This window comes from Schistocerca cancellata, chromosome 8, assembly GCF_023864275.1.
Source record: "Schistocerca cancellata isolate TAMUIC-IGC-003103 chromosome 8, iqSchCanc2.1, whole genome shotgun sequence".
NCBI classification, from domain to species: domain Eukaryota; kingdom Metazoa; phylum Arthropoda; class Insecta; order Orthoptera; family Acrididae; genus Schistocerca; species Schistocerca cancellata.
In genome coordinates this window covers 386,994,995-387,015,353 of record NC_064633.1, presented here as the reverse complement: position 1 = coordinate 387,015,353, position 20,359 = coordinate 386,994,995, and positions in this window count along the sequence as shown.

Sequence of the window (20,359 nt, the reverse complement as noted above, 5' to 3'; positions counted from 1 at the left end):
TTTTTTCGCCTCTGAGTAATTAAAGAACAGCTAAAAAGACATCCAAACATATCAAAATATAGACATTTATTTGCTAGAGAAGAACACATGTATTTAAAGGCCAATATGTAGAGCCTTTTTAACATATCCATTGTATTCGGTGTCCTTTCTATGACCCAAATAAACGAACCCCTTCCGACCAAACTACCTAACAGTTTTTACAGTCGAAATATGGTCTTACAATGACACTTGCTTCACTAGGATTTAACGAGTTTTAAGCACCGTGAGCTAGGGGAAGCGAATACATTAATCAAAATGGTCTATGGTCCGGGTTCGATCCAAGGCGATGCTTAAATTTTGAATAAAAATCGTCAGCAATGGCGGTCAAAGACTTCCTGAATAATCATACACTCTAGTTCGGTTAACGGCCTTGTCAAACAGGGTGGAGGAGCGAACAGAATTTTAGGGCTAACTTGGGGTGGGAAACTGCATCCAAGAGTTTCAAGAATGGTCAACAACATGAGGACGCGTTAAGGGCACCCATTGTGTATATACATGGCGTGTGGCCTGTATTTTTCATCTCGTCACTGCCAAGCCTTGCTTATTAATGCCTGATTCGAATCTACGGAAGGGATATATGAGAATAACAATAACTTGAAAATGAGCAAAATTCGACGAGTCTGAATGATGTAAGGAAGCTATAGAACGTTACAAGGGGAAATCCAAAGCTTCGGTCCAGATATAGTGGCGATCTGTGAAAGAAAATAAAAAGAAGATAACAATATGCGGTTAGAAAACTGTAGCTTAATGTCAGCACTGGCAGAAAATAATATGATAAGGTTTCAAAAAATGGCTCTGAGCACTATGGGACTCAACTGCTGAGGTTATTAAAAAAAATGGTTCAAATGGCTCTGAGCACTATGGGACTTAACATCTATGGTCATCAGTCCCCTAGAACTTAGAACTAGTTAAACCTAACTAACGTAAGGACATCACAAACATCCATGCCCGAGGCAGGATTCGAACCTGCGACCGTAGCGGTCTTGCGGTTCCAGACTGCAGCGCCTTTAACAGCACGGCCACTTCGGCCGGCGAGAAGGTTTCATTATGAATAGGAACGTAGGGGCAGAAAGTGACCTACTGTGAAGAGTGATAGGGTAATTTCCATCACAGGTGACACAGCCAACGCCAACGACTAATGATTCAGGCACATATGCCGACGTCACAAGAAGAAGGTTAGGTATAAAGGTAGTAAATGAGGTTACTGAGCAAGTAATCCAGTACGTAAAGGGATATGATAATCTAATAACAATGGAGACTGGAACGCTGTGAAATGGGAAGGGACAGAAGACAGAGTTACAGCAGATTATGGGTTAGCTGGTATGAAAGAATGAGGAGGAAAATAATTTAGTCCTGCAATAAGTTTGGGCTGGTAACAGGTATTACACTTTTCTAAAATCACAAAAAGGGTAGATGTGCTACAGAAGTCCCGGATGTACAAAACTGTGAAGTATAAACAGGAGAATTTACACTCAGACAACAATTCAGTGATTACAATGAACAGAAGTATACGACGATAGTTTCCTGCATACCACAGTGGTGTAGGGAAGTCTACAAGAAAATTTAGATGTTGGATACTTGAAGTCAATGAAGTCGGAAAACAAGCTCTATGTTGCCTACATAATTCATGTAAGCTACAGAGCATACCAGCTGCACCAGGTTTTCAGTACCCTCTCGCTGTCTTGCGTTACCGGCTTAGCCGGCCGTTTCCTTAACATTACTGATTTCAACTGAACCGTAAGAGTAATGAATGGAAAGGTAATTACGTTTACAGTTGAACTTCATTTTATCATTACAAGCACAGTGGTTTCGTGGTACAGAGGCCTTTTAAAGGAAATGATTTAATCGTTAATTTGTTATTATTAAAATCCACAGTATTTTGGGGTACAATTCAAACAAACGTCAGTTTTACGTTTTGTGTGGGCGAGAACAAATTATTTTTAAAAATCAAAGATGATTTTAGTCCAAATCTGTTGTAGTGTTCTTTAGCTACATATTGGGGGGCGTTGACTAATTTAGGGGCTGATTTCCTACTTGATAGTGCAGAAGATTCCCGTAAGAGTTTGTTCGTCCCAACTTCACATACACCATTGTGGCACGTTGTGAACACCCTGAAGAATACAGATCGGCATTCTCAACAGAGATAATTCTTCAAGCGTAAAAGTAGCTTCAGGCGTACCCCGAGAGAGAGCAATATTACCAGTACTATTCATAAAATATTCAGATGACATAGCTGATAAGGTGGGAAGCTCCTTGAGGCGGTTCGCAGATAAAGCTTTTACAGCAATGATGGAAGGGCAGTAGGACACAGCCGCTTGGTGGCGGAATCGGCAGCTGTTACTTAATGTAAGTTAATATCGCCTACAATGAAAATTTAGGTGGAAAGATCAGACTGATTACGCGATTGTCGAACAATCATAGGAACGTTTCAGGTCCATTATACAATTAGGAGAATACGTACGGAGTGCTTTGAATTGGAGCAACCACATCTACGTAATCGTAGGAAATGCAAATACCAAATAGGTTCACTGGTAGAACACTGCAGAGCTTTAGTATAACCATGAAGAAAGTAGCTTGTAAAACTGTTGTCTGACTGATAATTGAATAGAGTTCGTCAGTCTGGCACGTGTTAAGGGTGGAGTGTTCAAGAAAACATGCATGTTCGAAAAAATAGCAGTGCTTCATAGTTTTACTTGGAAAGAGCGAAAGCGACAAGGAGATGTTCATTCATCAACAGCGGCAGAAGTGAGAAGAGAGGCGATGTGCATAACAGCGTGGTTTACTGTATAATGTTAAAACTGAGTTAGCGTACTACAACACCAGCGTTCTAAAAGCATTGCCCGATGGTCGAAGGTAATAGCGTGGCCGTACATGTGAGGACTATATTTGTTTATGTACAGCATCAGGTATACGTTACGGAGTTCTATAGCTCACTTTGCGTCTACGGATACGTAATGTCCTCCTCGTTGCAGGAAAACACGCTCGGCAAAGGTTCAGTTTATGGAGTTCTACTGCAGCTGTTGCGACTGTAAGAAAATATGGGTCCGCTTTTCAGTAAAGATCACATAAATTTGCAACTTCTTGGAGGATTAGAACTGTGTGCTGCACCGCGGCTCGGACCCGGTACCTTCTCATGCAGTTTTAATCTACCACGATATTTCGTATTAGCGCACACTCCCCTGCAGTGCAAAAACCTAATTCCGGGAACAATCCCCCCGGCCAGGCTAAGCCATGTCCATGATACATCCTTTCTTGAAGGAATTCTAGTCCTACGAGTTTCGCTGGACATCTTCTGGAAAGTTTGAAAGGTAGAAGTACTGGCGGAAGTAAGGCTACGCGGATATGTTGTGAGTCGTGCTTTGGTGTGTCATTGGGGAGAGCACATTGCGCACGCAAAGGTCCTGTTTTCGACACCAAGTCTGACATACAGGTTTAGTTATCGCACAGTCTTCTGCAGAGTGAACAATTTGATCCTGGAAGCAATTATCATTATTAGATGCCTATCATTTCCTTAGTGCTGCAGTTCTTGCCAAACACTGCTAAAATTACACACAGGAAAAGCTACACATGCTACCTTACAGCCAAAATCATGAATGGGTGCTTGACACTTGTGAATAATACACTTGAACACACTTTCTCGATCGCGGAATCAGCATCAACCATCAGTATAACTATTCTTGTCATTTGATGCACTTCAGCTCAATATATTAAGAATCATGATCCGCGACCTAATACACACGACAGCACATGTAGACCACTACCACTCAACTCCCACAATGCAAACCCTTCTCAATGACCTTAACTCTTAACACACTTGAGTGAACACAATTTAGCTCATCACAACCTATGGTCCTATGCTGTTAACTCCGCTAACCAAAGGGGATTATTGGGGGGTGGGGGGTGGGAGTGAGGTACCTTGTACCCTCCATTGAAAATAGTGTAGTCTAGACACTTAACTTACGTTTTAAGAGTTTACAAATGAATTGTTTTCAACGAATTCTTCTGCCAGATGATATAATGCTTTAAATTTGTCATTTGAACTTTAGGTTTAGTAGTTGATGTTACTTTCAACAATGAACATCATAGTAAATTTTTTCAGGTTAAGGACCTTATTTACACATCAGTCGCTCTTTAAGCAGTATGCTGCTAGTAAAGTTCAGCTACAATATAATAATTTTCCATTTTGTAATTTTGTGTGGTTCTGATAAGGCACCCATAGTTTGGTACACAAAGTTATTGAAAATGCATGGATGTGGTTTAGAGTGTGCTGAAAAATGTTTTCGGGTTCTGAACCCTACTTACACATCAGTACCTCTTTAGAAAGTGTGTTGTTAGCGAAAGTCAAGGACAATTAAAGAATTTTACTTTTCAGACTTTTTTAGGATGACACAAAGTACCCTCCCAGGTAACGAGCGTTATAGAAAATGCCTTGGTATTTCTAGGGTTAATCATCGAAATCTGTGTCTTCATGTACGCGTCGGTACTCAGCTACGGCTGCCAACCACTTCCAATGTCGGTAACTATAGAGATTCTGCCTGAGGCGCCTTGAGAAACCAAAATCAAGGAGAAGCAACTTGGTACTCCAAGAAGCCCTTGAGAACCATAGATACACTGCAAAAATAAACTGTCACGCCTTATTCATCGCCGGTCGTTGTGGCTGAACGGTTCTAGGCGCTTCGGTCTGGATCCGCACGACCGCCACTGTCGCAGGTTCGAATCCTGCCTCGGGTATGGATGTGTGTGACGTCCTTAGGTTACTTAGGTTTCAGTAGTTATAAGTTCTAGGGGACTGATGACCTCAGCTGTTAAGTCCCATAGTGCTCAGAGGAATTTGAACTATTCTGAGCCTTATTCATCAACCAAAACGCCACTACATCGCAATATTTGACCACCACTATAGGAATTGTGAATACTGAACAACATTAGAATCTGATCTCCGTCAATTTGCTACAAAACGTTACAGTGCTTTCCAGGAGGATTCAGTCTACACATTTGTTTTCCCCAATTACATCTCCACTACGGTGAAACTAGAGAGATTAAAGCTCACACGGAAGCTTTCCAATAATCATTCTTTTCGTGTAGTATTCACGACGGAAATAGATGCAGATGTAGCCCAAATCGATTTCCGAGATTTAAACATGGATATCTCCAGTACTACCATAGATTGAAGTTAAAACGTGAGACTGTTACGCAGAACATAGTATACGGTAGTATGTGCAACTTTTGTTTGATAATGTTCTTGGACATTCATTTTATAAGGGGTCTGAATTTTTAATTGCCTGTGGACATATAATGTATCTTTTCTCGTATAGTAAATAAGCATTAAAGCCTGAAAATTTACAGCTTGCTTAGGCGTAAATGACTGGTAAAACGTGTGCAACAGAGTTGTTGAAGCTAATAGATATTTTCAAATTAATTTCTCAGTTTTTATGTTAACCGAGACAGCTCCATTTTCCTCCTATCTTAAAGGAAAAGTTTTCGTGGACGCGAGATAAATAAAAGTGTTGCACAGGATTTTTCATGAAGTTATTTCTAAGAATTGTGCCACATTTCAGGATGCAGGCTTTTATAGTTCTCGAGAAATGGTACATTATATCTCCAACAAATCACTCCACGGGAATTCTCATTTGAAGTGCTTATTTAAATTTTTAACAATGTCGCCATACCTCTAGTCACTGATGCTCTCAGTGTCCATAATATTCGTGCTCTTCCTTGTATTCCAGGAGTATTCTCATCCCTTGCTTGCTTTGTGAACCCGTCTTGTGAATATTTTCTTCTGCTGCTTGGGCTTCGTCAAGCCACGCTTCATCGATGTTTCTGAGTATCTTCTGTGTGAATGAACCTGGACAGAAGCCTAATCTCTGCAGTCGCTCACCTACATTTCCACTATTAAACACTAGAAAGGCATCACATGCACCTATCTTCACAACATATGAGGACACAAATACTGTTTTCGGACGACGCAACCATATAGGGTGATTGTAGCTCTCATATTTTTGTGTTTTCCCATGTACACCCTTATTTTTTAAGGCTTCAGGACTGAGTAGCTCTCTGAAAATAGGCGTTACATCATTCAAAACAGCCAGTGGCAAGCGATGCTTATGGGTGTATGGTCCCCTAGTGACATGTATCTCAAGGTATTAGCTCCACAATATGTTTCGGGAGAAGTGCTGAGAATTTTAATCTAAGGAAATCCTGTGGAAGAATATTGTCCATACTGCTTGCTGCATTGATTTCATACTATATGGCTTTTCCCCAGTGGATTTACCGTAATAAATATGGTTCAAATGGCTCTGAGCACTATGGGACTTAACATCTGTGGTCATCAGTCCCCTAGAACTTAGAACTACTTAAACCTAACTAACCTATGGACATCACAAACATCCATACCCGAGGCAGGATTCGAACCTGCGACCGTAGCAGTCCCGCGGTTCCGGACTGAGCGCCTAGAACCGCTAGACCACCGCGGCCGGCTTTACCGTAATATATTTGTAGTGTGAGCTTTTGTCTGTCAGTTGGTTAGCATCTCCCAGTGGCTTTCCGCTCCTAATTTCTTTCTCTTCATTCCTTTCTCAGCCTTCTGAATACATTATCAGTTCGTTTCGACTGTGTGACCGAAAACTTTACAGAAAAAGCGAATGTATGAATGACAGCGCGGAAAATGGGGGCGTAACAGGTGCAGACGGCAAAAGAAAAATGTTTAAAATATATTTCTGAGCAGATTTAGATAATTAAAGTTCGAGATGTTATTCTTAAGGCATCAATCTAATAAATAAAGCAATTAAATCCGAATGTTTTTTTTAAATTATTTCCCCTACGTGTGACCTTTACAGTGGTACACAACGCATTCTGCAGCACACGTGAAGTGACTGGTGGAGTACAGATGTAAATACAGGTGAGAGTATACAGGAGGGCACTTTTTACTTGCCGGCCGGAGTGGCCGAGCGGTTCTAGGCGCTACAGTCTGGAACAGCGCAACCGCTGCGGTCGCAGGTTCGAATCCTGCCTCGGGCATGGATGTGTATGATGTCCTTAGGTTAGCGAGGTTTCAGTAGTTCTAGGTTCTAGCGGACTGATGACCTCATCAGTTAAGTCCCACAGTGCTCGGAGCCATTTGAACCATTTTTGAACTTTTCACTTAATACAAACGTATGAAGAATAGAAGACTGTCTGGCTAAAATTGGTACGAAGTATACTCCATAAAGCATTGTAAATAAGTGTTCTATGTATATATACTTATTTATTCGCATCCTTAACTGTCATTTATCACTTCCATTCACTGCTGATTAGTGCTTCTTGACGCCAGTTCGACAGATTGTAGTACACAGTGGTAACGAGACATTAGTTTCATTCACAGACGCAAAGCGTGCACTTGGAATTACAAACGTAAATTATCGGGTTTCACAGCGAAGAGAATTCGCCCACCCGCTGACAGCAGTCGTAGACGCCCTTCTAATGACGGAAATCCCTCCGGCGAGGCCCAGCGGGGCGCCGTACGCTACGCGCGCGAATCTGGCGCCGTGCGTCGTTGCGCACTGGCGGAGTTAGCAGGCAGGCGTACAATGCAATTTGCAAGTGTCTCTGGCGCTATAAACCTCGTGCGCCGGCTCCCAGATTTCCGGCGCCGCGTCGCCTTCGGAAACAGGGCGGCGACACACGACCTACCCCCCGGTGACGCCCGCTACCCCGACCACCCTCGTCACACCCGGGGCGCCCTGTTTGTTCTCTGACGTACGCAGTAGCACCGCTGTGCCCCGCCGCGGGAAATTGTGAGGGTGCGCCGCGGTCCCAGGTGTCATTAGTTATTCTGTCGCTGCCGTGGCGTGTAATGGTGATTTATTATCCGCCGCAAAATAGGACACGGCGGGAGCGCTCTAATCTTTTCCTCCGGCACGGTTTAATATGTGTAGCATCGATCTCGTTTACTGTCTAAACGCCTCTCTATCTCTCCCCCTCTCTCTCTCTCTGCTTTTCCCTCCGGGAGGTAGAGAACCAAGTTAAAATTCAGTAGGGGGTCAACGACCAATCAATTTGGCTTGTGAAAACCGATAGGAACGAAAATTTTGTGGCACAAACATTTTTTACTACGTCGAGCCTCAGTGACACTGATTGACGAAAATCGTCGGAAAACTTATCCGCTCGCTTCTTTTCCTGTTTGCGCTACGTCAGGTGGATAGGCAAGGGGAAAGAAACTCTCTTGTATATAAATGAGGCTAAAGTTTAAATCTTAAATGTGACGGACATTATTACGGAAGGGACACTAGTTTATCTGAGGGAAGAAGTTTCAAATTCGCATTCAGAAAATTATGAAAGTAATAGGAAAATTAGGTCTAATCAGCTCTTTGTGGGTTTAAACTTGTATTATTTGGAAACTACAGGCGTTAAAAAAACACATTCGTAGATCATAAACGGACCGTCACGACGCCTTAGCTGTCACGATCATCTGGCTTCCTGTTGTTCAAGTGTCTCAAAATTCTTTCTTTCATACTTGTAAACACATGTCTTCATGTGATTTTTGGTTTATAAAGTGAATCAATATTAAACAAGCTAGAAACTGAAAAAAAATTTGGAAGTCCCATGCTTTTTGACATAGCGGAGAGGAACGCTACGGGAGACCCTCACCGACGTACTAAAGGAAAACGGCAGGTTTTGTCATGGGGGAATGCTCGTCTAGGGAAGTGATTTCTATCGGTGGTTTCCCGTTGCCTTCCACTGATGATGATGAATGATGAAGAGGACAACACAACACCCAGTCCCTGAGCGCAGAAAAACTCCGACCCAGCCGGAAATCGAAACCGAGCCTCTTGGCGTGACAGAACGCCGTGCTGTCCACTCACCTATCGGGACGGATACCGACGTACTACGCAAAGTCCTAATGGCGGTGATTTTCCGTTGCTTTCCTCAGACCGTAATGGGGATGAATGATTATGACGAAGACAACGCGACACCAAACAGTCATCGCAGGGCAGGTGACAATCATTGACTCCGCCGGGAATCGAACTCGCAACCCTGTTGCTCGGGAAGCGAGAACGCGCCACGGGACCACGAGCGGCGGACTGAAAGTAAACTACTGGCCATGTAAATTGCTACAACACGAAGATGACGTGATGCAGACGTGAAATTTAACCGACTGGACGAAGATGCTGTGATATGGAAATGATTAGCTTTTCAGAGCATTCCCACAAGGTTGGCGCCGGTGGCGACACCTACAACTTGCTGACATGAGGAAAGTTGCCAACCGATTTCTCATACACAAACAGCAGTTGACCGGCGTTTCATGGTGAAACGTTGTTGTGATGCCTCGTGTAAGGAGGAGAAATGCGTACCATCACCTTTCCGACTTTGATAAAGGTCAGATTGTAGCCTATCGCGATTGAGGTTTATCGTATCGAGACATTGCAGCTCGCGTTGGTCGAGATCCAATGACTGTTAACATAATATGGAATCGGTGGCTTCAGGAGGGTAATACGGTAAGCCGTGATGGATCCCAATGGTATCGTATCACTAGCAGTCGAGATGACAGGCATCTTATCCGCATGGCTATAACGGATCGTGCAGCGACGTCTCGATCCCTGAGTAAACAGATGGGGACGTTTGCAAGACAACAACCATCTGCACGAACAGTTGGACGACGTTTGCAGCAGCATGGACTATCAGCTCGAAGACCATGGCTGCGGTTACCCTTGACGCTGCATCAAAGACATGAGCACCTGCGATGGTGTACTCAACGACGAACCAGGATGCACGAATGGCAAAACGTCAGGTTTTCCGATGAATCCAGGTTCTGTTTACATCATCATGACAGTCGCAGCCGTGTTTGGCGACATCGAGTGAACGCACATTGGAAGCGTGTATTCGTCATCACCCGGCGTGATTATGTGGGGTGCCATTGGTTACATGTCTCGTTCACCTCTTGTTTGCATTGACGGCACTTTGAACAGTGGGCGTTACATTTCAGATGTGTTACGACCCGTGGCTCTACCCTTCATTCGATTCCTGCGAAACCCTACATTTCAGCACTATAATGCACGACCGCATGTTGCAGGTCCTGCACGGGCCTTTCTGGATACAGAAAATATTCGACTGCTGGCCTGGCCAGCACATTCTCCACATCCCTCACCAATTGAAAACGTCTGGTCAATGGTGGCCGAGCGACTGGCTCGTAACAATACGCCAGTCACTACGCTTGACGAACTGTGGTATCGTCTTGAAGCGGCATGGGCAGCTGTACCTGTACACGCCATCCAAGCTCTGTTTGACTCAAGGCCCAGGCGTATCAAGACCGTTATTACGGCAAGAGGTGGTTGTTCTCGGTACTGATTTCTCAGGATCTATGCACCCAAACTGCGTGAAAATGTAATCACATGTCAGTTCTAGTATAATATATTTGTCCAATGAATACCCGTTTATCATCTGCATTTCTTCTTGGTGTAGCAATTTAAATTGCCAGTAGTGGACATGACGTTTCTTAAACCATCATTAACTACAGCGCAACTCTCATTTTCAACAGACTTCATGTAAAACTGGAAAATTTGAATTGAAATGTTAACGTCCTCCAATAAAAGTAGAATCGCTCCTTTGTAACCACCTTCCTTTTGGTTTGAGCAGGAGATGCACGCAATGATTTACACTCTTATGTTGTAAAATCCTATATATTTTGCAGATACAGTTTTCATTCGACGCTTTTAAATTTCGTTTTCTGGTTTCTTCACTGTATGTAGTATGTCGTCCAATAAGGAAGTAGTCCCCTCTCACAGGACCACGTCGAGTATACGAACTAAAATTAAAATCTTCTAAGCGCCAGTCATGTAACTGAATCCACGCACTGTCTCATTCTGGAACAAAACATAACGTCAGAAAGGGTATTGAGGTATTAAAGTGTAAAAAAAAAAAAAAAAGAAAAAAAGGAAGAACGAAAGAAAGAGCGTGCTTAAAACTAAGGTCTATGAGTTTTCTGTGTGAAAAATCTTAAATTTATGAAATGAAAGAAACGTTATTAACATTATGCAGCATTATTTTTCATGTATGCAGCTTTATTTCACAACATACAACCCTGGTAGCGATCACATTTCTCGCAAAGATAGACCAACTTTGACGGTACCACAATCTCACTTCTGCTTGCTGCGCGTCATCACTGTCAAAGTGAAGTCCTCGAAAGCGTTCTTTAAGTTCTGGAAACAGATGATACGTCGGGACTGTGTGATGATCAATGACAGTGAACCCAAAACATTGGATTGTTCCAGAGACCGCAGCTTTCGTGTTTAGTCTGACATTGTCATGCTGAAGGATAGGGTGTTCCATAGGTAGACGAACAATTCGAACTCGAAATTCTATTACAGCACACTGAATCCCACGGACTGAGACAGTTGCTCCACATACCACCATGTTACACGCTACAATTCAGAGCCATCTAGCGACAGAGGGCTGCAAACATGTAGACACAAAGAATAAGGATGTAGAATGTTAATAATGTTTGTTTTATTTAACGTAACAAACTAAAGTTTCGGGGAGTAAATTCGCTTTAAGCGAAACATAGGCCTGATGCTTATTTCTTTAGAGGTATGTCTTCCCGAAAAAAGTATCTACTTGAGGAGAAAATCAACAAAATTATAAAGACCCGTAAATAGTGTCTAATGTTGCGGTGCTCATAGGGTATTAAATGGTGCTAGTAGTTACACATTTAAAGATCCGATTTTAGTGTCTCTTACTGAAAAAGTAATTATTTAGCGGAATATTGTGCGAAAATCGACAAAATTGTAACGAATTGAATAAAAACCTCAAGTAGCGTCATTTATTGATGGTCTTATTAAACATTTAAAGCCGATTATCCTTACATGCTTATTCGAGAAATCGGTAAAATAGCAGCAAACCCATATTTGTGTGTGTTGTAAAACATCAGTGAGTTAGTCATGACATTCGTATTTAAGAGAATATTCTCAAATATCGCAGGAAAATCAGTAAATAGCAATGGAATATGCACATTCTTTAAAAAAGTCGGTAAAAACGTAGTCACTAAGCCGTAAATAGCGTCGTATGTTGCAGAAAAATTTGTGGGTGCCGAAAATTTACGAAAACTAGGTCAATACTTCTGGGTGCTATACCACGCTGGAAATCTGCGATAATATCTGAATTTACTTATGCTCCAGTGAGATACACATTAAGAAAGACCGTCTCGGGATGCTGGGAGGACACTACATCCCGGTGGCCGGTGATGGTGAGAGTATGCCAATAGCAGCGCACACTTTTTTGGTCAGATATTACATAGTAAAAAGTGGCAGTTACCACTGTATGCTAAAGGCATTTGACACCTGGTAAACATGAACCCACTACGCCACCATTTTGCCAATAAACTTTGATTACAATGATCGTCATTGTCCTTTAGTTATCGCCCAAGTAAGCAAAACATGCGCCTAGGTGAAGAGTTTGCTTTTGTAAGGGTCGTTAAATTAGTCCAGTGTAAGTGACTGGTTTGTTACCTTAAGGAAAACAATGTCCCCTTTAGTCAAAACTGGTACAGCAATAGATTCCACTTAATGTGCTAGGAGCGCTACTGTCGTATCATGTGCTGAGGCAGCCCACAAGCATAGGTTTGTGCTTGAATCAGGGTCACTTAAAGCTTCTTATGCATGGTCTACGCAATCGCCATGTTCGAAGCCTGACTTTTTTCAGTTCGGCAACTTCAACACTATATTACAGATAATTAGAAATTAGCTCTTCCATGATGATTGTATATCTACAGCTGATTTTATCTCTCCAGAATTACTTAATCAAGAGTGAGAAGTGCCCTTTTAATTTAAGATAACTCATGGCCATGTGTACTAGTATGCCAAATCACCAGAATTTATTAAACTACTGTGAACAGATATCGTAGTTGTACCCATGGGAAGCTAAGAAGAGCAATGGATTTCCTAAAAAGCAGATGTATTGTAGCGGTTTGAAACAGTTTATGAGTGTATTCTGTAATGATGATCTGAGTAGTAGTGAAACCATGTGTTATCACATTACTTCCCTCTGGTATGATGTGACGAGAGTACCACTTATTTCTGGTAAAAGCAGGGAATATATTCCCAATTTTCAGATGATGTTAGTCCGTGAAGTATGCTCAGATGGCTCCTGGTGTAGAGTATTACCAGCAAGTGGAGAGTGAGCTCGCACAGTACTGTACCTTTCTCACAATTGCTCATAGCTGACGATTTGCTTCATTGCAACTGTGTTCACTAAAATGTTTGTGGCACTGATACCAGTTTTATGTGTCACGACACCTGAAAATAGTTCATTTAATCATATTTGAGCCCATTAGCAAACACAAACGGTCTGACTGTGTAAAGTGTAGAAATTAATTGCATTAGAACATTATAACTATATGGCGTTAGATGCGGTGAGTGTGCTAAGCAACCATATAGGGAAAAAAAGGAACCAAATTGACTGATTGAACAGTAAGAGGCTGGCAAGATGCCGTACAGTGGCTGGGCCAGTTAAGTCAGCAGGCGTTGGGCAGCATACTCAAATAAATTGGAGCGAACTGTGAACGGAGGTGGGGAGCCACTTGGCTGCCTGCAGCGACATAGCGACTTGGAGAACCCCGTAGTGGAAGGGGAGGCTGTGGCAGTGCGTACTTAAGCAAGTGAATGAATGAGGCCTCAAGCTGACCATCTTAAAATGAAACTTGGAATATTCGCTGAAAACGTTACAACTACTTCCAGACATGCTATGAAAAATCTAAAGGCAGCGTCGACATCACAATAGTGAGATAAACTCACTAAAATTATTACGGCGTATATGAAGTTATTGTCAGTAAATTTGTTAATATTTATATTAAAAAGTGTTTTAAAATCTGGATCAAATGCACGGACACACTGTAAGTGCTTATCATACTGAGTTAAGTAACTGTTATCAGTTAGAGAATGACCATATTTCTGTTACAATTTGTTACTGAGAAATTTATTGAAGAATTTATGTAATTTATGTAATAATGTCAAAACAACGATAGCTTGGTATGTGAACTAACGATTGTTGCCATCGTGAGAGTTTCACCCCATTATCCTATCATCCTCAGTTAATAAGAATTTTAGTAACATAACATTCATATGATTATAATCTGAGTAACTTAAGACTATGGTGCCAAGATGATTACAGCCATCAATTTATCTAGACTTCTGCAATTCAGTTTGTGGTGTATGAAATTTTAACTAAGCCAACTGTCTGTCTATGTTTAAGATTTAGTAAGATGATATCAGGACGCTACAAAACCAATTGTTATATATTTCTGAGATTTGAAAATGTTGATTTATGTTTCATCTTATAACTGGCGGTCAATTTGTAAGTTGCTACATTCTGTAAAGCGGGGATCACATGACAAAGTTTTTGAACAGACAAGCAGAACAGGATGGTTCTCTTGGTTTTCGCCCCACGGTCGGTGAGCATCGTTTTGGGTAACGTTTATACGGCCAGAAACCCCCGTTGTGTTTGCTATTCGAGGATTAGAAATATTTCGATGTGCACCAGTTCAGGAGAGGAATATTCCGGTGAGCACCGGTTTGGGACTCAGAAATAATTTGGCACTGAAAGTGCTAGTAGGCATACACTCATTGTCGGGCTACTGATGACTGAACATTTTAGGCGTAGTGAATTTCTGACAGTACACATAATTGTATGCACTGGATGAAATTTAGCATTTTGTTGCTGTTTAAGTTATTTAATGCACTGCTAACTGCTTTTAGTTTGCATTTGTTCATGAATGATTTGAATAAATGAATTGTCAAGAGATGTTTCCTTGCTTGTTGTCCGTATCATTACACTACAGTGCACTGTTGAAAATGCTTTTTCTTTAAAATTCTCAATCCATTAATTAATTTGTTTGCTTATTTCGCTGATACGTGTATGCTAATTTAGGTGCCTGACGAATGATGCTTGCTTCCATAAGGTCTTAAAGTAACAATGCATGATATACCTCTCTTGCTCAGACGAGCACCATTAAAATTTAAGGTCATGTATTCGTCCTTTGGTGGTTAGGAAGCAACGTGTGAATTTTCATTTGCAATTAATATCAAATTACATTTTTGACAAGCCATAAGTAAAGTTGCCACTGATTTCAACACCCTCGAAACTAGCACTTTTTCTATTGAGCAGAGAGTGTAGATACAGAAAAGGAGGCAAGGTCTGCTGAAAAGCTATAAAGACTCAGTGTGTTTCCTTCGATATCTATGTTGCACTGGAAACGTACATTTTCTGTATAGGTACATTAACGTGACGGTAAGCGGATCCTCGATATCTATTCGCCACGTGCACTGTCCTATAGCTACAGGACTCCATAGGAAGCAAAATAGTTACTGGCCGCATCGGCATCGGCTCACAATGCCGATGAGGCAGCCACCCTTTATTCAATATCGGATCTTCACACTACAGTGCAACGACTATGGGAATGGCTTTCATATATGCGAGGCGACACACATATATATAGTGTTGCCGAAAAATGTCGGCCTTTATATCTGGACGGCAAGTAATATCCCATCTTGGTCGAGAGCAGAAACAGCTGCTGCCACTGTATCGAAAAACTATGATTACCGAAAGCTGGTCGATAGATAGGGGGTCCGGCAGTTAAGTCCGCTGCTAGATTTCACTGTAAAAGTTCGTATCAGAACACGCAGCAAGAAAATAAAGCAACAGCGCTTCTGATAAATTTCGGGCGTGTTGGGATTAGTTCTTTAATTTACCCAAATAATCCAAAGAATAAATTAGTACGTAATTTGAAAAAAAGTCAGAGGTTATACGAATTACAGTCGGTAGATTCTAATGTGGCATTCAAGACGTTCTGTCAGTAATTCTGTCGGTAAAACATATTTGTCGGCATCAATACGTGACGCCTCAACAGTAATAAGCATTAAAGAGCAGTAGTTTAAAAGATTAAAGTTTTTTACCTCATGTACACTAGGTTTTTGTTTAATTTGTGCAACCAGTTGCGTTTCGTTTTGTTTACAAGGTATCTTAAGTGAGTATTTTTAATATATTATACGATTTTTTTTTTTTTTGCGCTTAGTAGTTACCGTTGGCAGATGTAGGGTATAGATTGTAACACACCTCATTGAAACCTTTATTCTAAGACGAAAAGGTACCTACAGATCAGCGTCCATTTCATTATTTTTGAGCGAAACAGCTTTCTCTCTTGCGGCAAACTGATTGGCAGCTTGCAGTTTTAATTGAGAACATTGTTTTCGATAAGTATGGGACTTCAACTGCCATTTTCTGCAAAATATCTCTGGCTTCTCCAATGTTGCAGTGTTCTGATGTGTTATTTGTATTGGGTGTTGGAAGTTCTGCTGGTATGTCACATATACCTTCTATCAACTGTGTTGCAGTGTAATTACTACATTCCCGCTTTCTGTTTCCTTCGTAATTTTTTGAATGTATTTTGGACTGATGTCTGTTTTGAGTGAAAGGTTAATGCCTTTTATGTCTTTTGAAAGTTTTTGTTATTTTTTCATGTATTTTGTTGTTTGTTGGTCTCTCTTTGTGTTTGCTTATTTGTGTGGTGCCTTCATCTGCAGCTTTTTGTGGCTGTGTTTGTATTGTGTTTATTAACTTTATTTGTTATTTAACTGTTTGTTTAACTTTCTGGCTAGTTTAATATTGTACCCACTGTTTGCCGCTATTTGTGTGATGACATGTAGGTCTCTCTTATAGTCTTCTGTGATGGGTGGTACTGTTTTGAACTACTGAGCATGTGTCTGAATGGTGATGGTTTCTGTGAGTGAATGATTTGAAGTATGATGAATGATTTGGCAGTTAGTATAGGTTGTGGTATATTTCAATGCTGTGGTGATTGATTTCTTTTACATTCAAGCAGTTCATTTGGTCGTCATGCTTTGTTTTTTTTTCATTGTGAATCTTGTCTTTTCCGTTATTGCCTTTTTATCTGCATGCAGCTGGTCTATTTTTGCTGAAGGTTCGTTCATCAGTGAAAGGAAGGACATCATCCATGTAACTGACACAGTAAAATATGCTGTAAATCTCTATGACAACGTTTTTAAAACTAGGGTGTTCTACATCGTTTATGAAACTTAGCTAGGGCATATCAGAGCTTGGAAATACGGGCAAGCCACTCAACGTTTGCAGAACATTTAAGAGAAAATAATAGCAAACCTACTACAGGATAGAAAGACATGAAAAACATGTAATAAACAATGATGGATACCTTCCCACATTGCGAGATAATTGTCACATTTGCAAAACAAAGCTCAAAAGAAACTAGTACCATATGACCAGGTGAATATTGTTGACTGTTTACACTGGCTGATCATGTTGTAGGCAGAGTACCCAAGAGATGGTGCCAGTTCGTATCCTAAGTACAAGTAAAAAACAGCAGAACTTACAGTCAGTTACCACATGAGAGAAAGCTGTTTGGCTAACAAGTAATAAATCAGACGCTGGTATGTAATTACCTATTTATGCAAACAAAAATATCTGGGAGTAATTCAGAACACTTACAAAAGAAGCGTTGTAAATAAGGCGTAATACGTCTGGTTGCAAAAGTTAAATAAAAACTTAAAGTGCAGCATGCGAAAGGTGGTTTTGTTATAAGCTGCTGCGAATTGTATAAAGCTGCTGAGAAAATGGCCAGCACAAGGAACTTGTTAAAATGCATTAACTTCAAATATTGCGTATTATGTATGCAGCTACAGTGCGAAATTTGACCGGAAACGTACACTATAAAGGAATACTAAAATCATCACAACACAATCACTTTTTTGTTCTAGGATCTGACATCTCATTACAAATTCCAGGTCTGGTTGGGTCTTATATTTTCTCTTCTTTCTCTGTATGTTAATATCTTAATGTTAGTCCAAGAAATGACTACGGTGACCTCATCACAGCTGCTTAAATTCACAGGTCATATCCTTTTCTTAGAATCAAGTTATTACTGCGATACACAGGAGCAGGCTTAGCCACTACATGTTTCAGTTTTGGGGCTCTTTAGTTCCTCATATTTCCGCCAGTGTGTCTCCTTATACAACCAATATCCTTCTACATATTTTGAACTAGTTTGAATTAGTTTTTTATGTTACATACACTATGTGATCAAAAGTATCCGGACACTGGGCTGAAAATGACTTACAAGCTCGTGGTGCCCTGCATTGGTAATGCTGGAATTCAATATGGTGCTTGCCGAACCTTAGCGTTGATGACAGCTTCCACTCTCGCAGGCATACGTTCAATGACACACTGAAAAAAAAAGGGGTACCGATTTTGGTTGGTAAGGCCGGACACGAAGTCGGAGACCCAGAACATCCCAGAGCTGTTCTATGGAATTCAGGTCAGGACTCCATGCAGGCCAGTCCATTACAGGGATGTTACTGACTTGTAACCACTCCACCACAGGCTGTGCATTATAAACAGGTGCTCGATCGTGTTGAAAGATGCAATCGCCATCCCCGAATTGGTCTTTAACAGTGGGAAGCATGAAGGTGCTTAAAACATCCATGTAGGCCTGTGCTATAATAGTGTCAAGATAAATTTCAAGGGATGCAAGCACCTTCCATGAGAAACACGACCACACCATTAACACCAACGCCTCCGAGTTTTACTGTTGGCACTATGCACTCTGGCAGATAGCGTTAACCGGGCATTCGCTGTAACCACATACTGCCATCTGATCGCCACATTATGTACCGTGATTCGTCAAGCCACACAACGTTTTCTAAACGGTTAAATCGTCCAATGTTTACGCTCGTTACACCAACCGAGGCGTCGTTTGGCATTTACCGGCGTTATGTGTGACTTATGAGCACCAGATTGACCGTGAAATCAAAGTTCTCTCACCTCCCGCCTAATTGTCGTAGTACTTGCAGTGCATCCTGATGCAGTTTGGAATTCCTGTGTGATGGTCTGGATAGACGCCTGCCTATTACACATTACCACCCTCTTCAGCTGTCGGCGGTCACTGCCAGTCAACAGACGAGGTCGGCCGGTACGCTTTCGTTCTGTCGTGTCCCTTTACGATTCCACTTCACTTTTACACTGGAAGCAGTGGACCTAGGGATGTTTAGGGGTGTGGAAATCTCGCGTACAGACATATGTCACAAATGACACATAATCACCTGACCACGTTCCAAGTCCGTGAGTTCCGCGTAGCGCTCCATTCTGCTCTCTCCCGATGTCTAATGACTACTGAGGTCACTGATATCGAGTACCTGGCAGTAGGTGGTAGCACAATGCACCTAATATGAAAAACGTATGTTTTGGGGGTGTTCGGATACTTTTGACCACCCAATGTTTATTTTTCTACTTATTTAAACGAATTTACTTGACGTATTATCTTGATATTCATCACAATTATTGCCCTTCTTATGTATTCCTCGTTCATTAGGACAATTTATTTATTTGCAGATACAGTTATTCTATAAGTTTGTAAAAAGTTATTAACTTTAACGACATTTTCCTAAATAGCTCTTTCACTACCCGCTGATTGTCTGCATATAAAACAGTGTTGATACATTTGTTCTTCCCGAGGTCCATTCTCTTGGGAATTTTAGAAATCCATTCTCATTAAAGTATGTCATATATATAGTCATTAACTCTGCTTTTATACTAATTTTAGTGTTATTTTACAGTGTCCTAAAGGCATTCACTAAACACTGAGCAACCTTGCAGCCAGTATATCTCACCATTTTATCCATCTTGCCTTATCCTAGGTTTTCTCATAGTCCAGAAAGAGCTGAACTTGTTGAACTTTCTTCTCTTTTCTATCAGTTTTTGTCACAACAAATATTATAGCAGCACAATAAGCGCCTTTACGAAAAAATTGCTCCCTCCTAAAAAATTTTCTGCTGTTGCCTGTAGTTTTTCCGTTTAGTGATATAAAATTAGTTTCTATCAGCAACATTTAAAATCAGTATGCCCTATAATTTGAGTAGTCTTTACTGTCTCTTTTCTTGTACCCACTTATAGTTCTTTCTACCCTCCATTCCTCTGAAATGAACCCAAGCAAATATATTTTTTCATTTACTAATGGCGTAGTTTATGAGGTCCAGATTTACTCCATCTGTACCTGCAGTTTTTCTGTTCCTGGCATCCTTTACAATGATATTCAAGACTGTCATTCTCATTGCATTGTATGTATCAAAGTTCATAGTATTTATACAGTAGGAATAATCTTCCTCGACTAATAGCTTACTATAGTACTGGAAGCATTCTTTTCCTGTTATTATATCAAGTTTTGTTTCCCATTGATTCCACTACGCTGGTTTTTGAATACTTTGAATCCAAACGTTTGAAGTTCAGTTATATCATATTCTACCCTGTTGATAGTTCTGTCCAGCTATAT